This window comes from Pelobates fuscus, chromosome 4 (assembly GCF_036172605.1).
Source record: "Pelobates fuscus isolate aPelFus1 chromosome 4, aPelFus1.pri, whole genome shotgun sequence".
Lineage (NCBI taxonomy): Eukaryota > Metazoa > Chordata > Amphibia > Anura > Pelobatidae > Pelobates > Pelobates fuscus.
Window position 1 is genome coordinate 388,467,247 of NC_086320.1, and position 5,736 is coordinate 388,472,982.

Below are 5,736 nucleotides of genomic sequence, written 5' to 3' on the forward strand. Positions count from 1 at the left end.
GTAGCGCTGACGGCACCCCTATTGTACCATATGTGTTGGCCCTCCGAGATCGCCTGGAAGCACTCACAAAGACGGTAAAGGAAAACCTACAGGCAGCTCAGACGCGTCAGCGCACCTGGTACGATAGAGGCGCCAGGGACCGCAGCTTTCAGGTCGGACAGAAAGTTTTAATTTTAAAACCTGTCCGACACGATAAGCTACAGGCCGCCTGGCAAGGCCCTTATAAAGTGGTAGAACAACGATGTGACACCACTTATATAATTGGCCACTGCGCAGGGAATGGGGGGCGACGCATGATCCATGTGAACATGCTGAAGCCTTACCAAGAACGATCAGAGGAGGTGACAGCTATCTGCGCCCCCACCTCTGAAGAAGGCGACAACCTACCTCTCCCCGATCTGTTAGAAGACGGACAGATGGCTGGGGATTTAGGAGCAGTTGTACTGGGGGATCGGTTGAGCCCACAGGAGCGTATCGAGGTACAACAACTACTGCAAGAAAAGCAGGAGACCTTTTCTAATGTACCTGGATACACCCCTCTGGCTACCCACCGAGTAGAAACCCCTGGTCAACTTCCCATGCGCCAGACTCCGTACCGCATCCCTGAAGCGGTACGGGAGAATATGCGCAAAGAGATTGAAGAAATGATACAGTTAGGAGTCATTGAGCCCTCAGCCCCTGGGCCTCTCCAGTAGTCCTCGTACCAAAACGGGACGGCACGACCCGCTTTTGCGTGGACTACAGGAGATTGAATGAGAAAACCGTATCCGACGCATACCCGATGCCTAGGATAGATGAGTTGCTGGACCGGATGGCCAGGGGTCAATACCTTACCACTATTGATTTGTGTAAAGGGTATTGGCAGATTCCCTTGGCCCCGGACGCCATCCCTAAGTCCGCCTTTGTCACCCCATTCGGCCTGTACCAATTTAAGGTCATGCCGTTTGGGATGAAAAACGCGCCGGCTACCTTCCAGCGGATGGTGGACCGCCTCCTAGATGGGTTCCAAGACTATACCTGTGCATATCTCGATGATATTGCCATATTTAGCGATACCTGGCAGGAACACTTGGCCCATATAGGAGCAGTCCTAGACAGGATCAGGGAGGCTGGTTTGACCCTAAAACCAGCGAAATGTAGCATTGGGATGGCCGAGGTACAGTACCTGGGCCACAGAGTAGGCTGTGGTAAACAAAAGCCGGAACCAGCCAAAGTAGAGGCAGTATCACAGTGGCCTACCCCGAAAACTAAAACCCAGGTGTTAGCCTTCCTAGGGACAGCAGGGTATTACCGGAAGTTTGTGCCCAATTATAGTGCCCTGGCCAAACCCCTCACTGACCTGACACGTAAAAACCTTCCCCGCCAAGTAACCTGGACCCCGGAGTGTGAGCAGGCATTCCAACACTTGAAAGATGCCCTTGTTAATGCCCCTGTCTTGGCCGCTCCCAATCCAACTAAACGTTTTCTTGTTCACACAGACGCTTCTATGTTTGGATTGGGGGCAGTATTGAGCCAAGTCGGGACCGATGGCGGAGAACATCCAGTGGCTTACATCAGTCGCAAACTTTTACCTCGGGAAGTAAGCTACGCCGCCATCGAGAAGGAATGCCTGGCTGTGGTGTGGGCCTTAAAGAAATTACAACCCTATTTGTATGGACAGGCTTTTTCTTTGCTCACGGATCACAACCCGTTGGTCTGGCTGAACCGGGTGGCTGGGGACAATACCAGGCTGCTGCGCTGGAGTTTGGCGCTGCAGCCCTTTGACTTTAACATTCAATACCGCCCGGGTAAGCAAAATGGAAACGCCGACGGGTTGTCACGACAAACTGATCTGGAGAAATAATCCGTGAGCACCCCGGTCATCCCCAAGCCGATCCGTGTGGGATCAGACTGTGTATGCCGGCTTGTGGGCAAGGGGGAGCATTGTAGCGGAACGCAGTAAGCCTGTCCTGCAATATGCCTGTGTGACTATGTTCATTATAATTTTGCCTGTGTTGAATTGCTATTCATTTATTTAAAGTGTGAATTGTGTGTTATTCGGTAGTTTCCATCCGTACTATATACTTATGGAAACTACCGAACGGAGGGACCACCCCAGAGAGAAGTGTGCCAGTAATTAAGGTTCACATTCTTTCAAACCGCAAGTTACCGGCTCATTTAACATTGTGTTTGGGTGGCCGCCATTCGGCATGCGTACACGTGGCGGCGGCCATCTTACGCATGGAAATCTCAGCGGTGTTTTGTCGTCGAGTGTCTGGAACCCAAATCGGACACTCAAACAACCAAACACCGCTGAGACCTCCAGAGCTCCGTAACTGCCGAACGGAGAGACCTAACAAATCCCCATTCGGTAGTTACAAAGTACCGAATGAGGGAATCACTATCTAGGTGAATTAAAGTATGGATGGCAGTTATAAATGTCTGTTTTAACTGCCGAACGGAGACCGACCGCAGGGCCCATTCTCATGGAACCCTTTTCGGATACCAACTCGTGTGCGGTCGGTCAAACTTCACCTTTCTGTAACTGCCGAACCACTGGTCCGATCTGGGTGAATTTTGGATATTATATTCACCCAGATCAGGGCTACCTAGCGGTACCCTAATATTAAGGATATGTGATGGTTTAGGGGTACATCCAAGTTTGGGGTAAAGTACTGTACAAGTTAAGGGGATTATGACTCACTCTGAGGGGAGGAGATGTGTGGGAGGTAACAAGCACTGCATTGGTTACTGTCATAATTACTGTAGTTCCCTCCCTTGCATGGGAGCAGGCTTTATAAGAAACCTTGGAATAAACGATTGTCAGTTCTACTCCTGAAACTGTGTGTCGTCCAGTTATTGGGAGTGCTGTGGGGATATCGCTGTACCTTTTACCTGCTGGAAACTCTGCTGTGGATTTACTAATGACTTGTTCCTGAGCCTTCCTTGGATCTAAAGTGGAGAATAGCTGCGAGAAATCAGCTCTCCGCTACACCTATTCCCCTTATATCAGAGCTGTTTGACAGATTGAAGGGAGCTCGAGTCTTTACCAAGCTCGACCTCCGAAGTGCATACAATCTAGTCAGGATTAAGGACGGCCACGAATGGATGACCGCATTTAACACCAGAATGGGACATTACGAATACCTGGTTATGCCGTTTGGATTATGTAACGCTCCAGCGGTATTCCAGGATTTTATTAACGATGTCCTAAGAGAGTACCTTCACATGTTCGTTCTAGTGTATTTGGACGACATTCTCATCTATTCCCCAGACCTAGAGACACATCACGAACATGTGAGAATTGTACTGAAAACCCTGTTACAGAACGGCCTTTACTGTAAACTGGAGAAATGCCAGTTTGACCAAACGGAGATACAATTCCTTGGATACGTTATATCTCCGTCAGGTTTCCAGATGGATCCTCGCAAACTGGAGGCAGTCTTACAGTGGCCATTACCCAAGGGCCTTAAAGCTACTCAACGCTTTGAAGGTTTTGCGAATTACTACCGCAAATTCATAAAGGGATTTTCCTCCGTGATTTCCCCTATAACCAATTTAACAAAAAAAGGAGCAAATTGTATATACCATTTATCCTAGAGGTGGATGCATCAGAGACAGGAGTTGGAGCCATTCTGTCTCAAAGAGAAAGTCCTGATACGCCTTTACATCCCTGTGGATTTTACTCTCGCAAACTCACACCTGCAGAGAAGAATTATGACATAGGGAATAGGGAACTTTTGCCCATTGTACTTGCCCTTAAGGAATGGAGGCATCTCTTGGAAGGTTCCAAAGAGCCACGTTTGATCTTTACTGATCATAAGAATTTGGCTTATATTGGGGACGCTAAGAGACTGTCCTCTCGTCAGGCTAGGTGGTCATTGTTCCTCTCCCGATTCAATTTCGTAATTACATACAGACCTGGTACTAAAAACACCAAGGCATATGCACTTTCTCGGCAGTTTGAGACAGATGAAGTTCCGAAACAGGTGATATATCCTATTGTACCTCCTGAATGCCTCATTGCCACTACAGTTTCCGAAGTGTCTTCTCCACTCTTCTGTGCCATAATAGCAGATCAAACTCAGGCACCTGTGGGAAAACCTCCGGACAAACTGTATGTGTCACCTCAGTTTCTAAAGAAGGTACTAGATTTGTTCCATGACAACCTCACAGCGGGCCATCCTGGAGTCCATAAAACTCTCTCTGCCATCTCCAGGAGGTTTTGGTGGCCTGCTCTTAGAAACGATATCAAAGATTATGTTGGGGCATGTCAAATATGTGCCGTTTCTAAAGTTCCTCCTAGGTCACCTCCTGGACTGTTACAACCACTGCCCATACCTAGTGCTCCATGGACCCACTTGGCCATGGATTTCATTGTGGATCTACCCAGTTCAAACTGGTTTAATACAGTCCTTATGGTTATTGATAGATTCACGAAGATGGCACATTTCGTCCCACTTAAAAAATTACCATGTGCTCAAGATCTAGTTCAAATATTCTTGAGATCTTTCGGTTGCACGGTGTACCCAAAAGCATAGTATCTGACAGAGGTACCCAGTTTGTTTCTAGGTTTTGGCGTTCCTTTTGCAAACAATTGGGCGTCAAACTCTCCTTTTCGTCAGCATATCACCCTCAAACAAATGGAGCAGCAGAGAGGGCGAATCAGTCTTTAGAAGCCTATTTACGTTGCTTTATAAATGCCAATCAATCTAACTGGTATGAGCTCTTACCCATGGCTGAGTTCGCCAGAAACAACGCCACTCATGAATCTTCTAATCACAGTCCATTCTTTGTAAATCAGGGTTATCACCCCTTGTTTTTCCTTCTGCATTCTCAGACACAGAAATCCCCGCTTTGAACACCCGTTTAAAATCGATTCATGATACCTGGGATTCCGTCCATTCAGCTCTGCAAAAAGCCTCATTACGAGCAAAGGTCCAAGCTGACAAAAAATGGGGCGCTAATCCTGTCTATCTTCCAGGTGACAGGGTGTGGCTCTCCACAAGACATATCAAGCTTAAGGTCCCGTCCATGAAATTTGCCCCTCGGTACATAGGTCCCTTTCGAGTTACCCAACGTATTAATCCAGTGACCTATTCTTTGGCACTACCGGCTCATATGAGAATAGCGAATACTTTCCATGTGTCTCTGCTCAAGCCCCTTACTTGCAATCGCTACACCAGGGTATCCACTCCTCCTCCGCCTTTGGTAGTGGGTGATCAAGAAGAATACGAAGTCCGTTCTATCATGGACTCCAAATTATCCAGAGGTGTCTTGCCCTATCTCGTTGACTGGAAGGGTTATGGTCCCGAGGAACGTTGTTGGGTTCCTGCTGACCGGGTCCATGCGCCCCGTCTTATCCGGTCATTTCACAACCGCTTTCCTCTTAAGCCGGGTCCTTCCCGCCCGGTGCGCGGTCTTCGAGTGGGGGGTACTGTTGCGGTCACCGGCCCGCCGAGCCTCACGGTCGTGCCCGACCGGCACGAGCTTACCTTCTCGTCGGCGAGCCGGGAACCACGCACGTAGTTCTTCCGGGCATCACGCCCGAATCCAATATGGCGCCGACCACGTGGTCGCGTCTATGGATAGCCCCGCCACCGAGAATTATACTAATGTGTGCGTGACGTCACGACGTCAGCGCACACGCACGTTCTGGGGTCAGAGGTCGCCCTCTGACCAATCATAGCTTAGAGAGGGGTATTTAAACCCCTAATTCACCCCAGTACGTTGCCATGTCGTGGTTTCAGTTTCCTG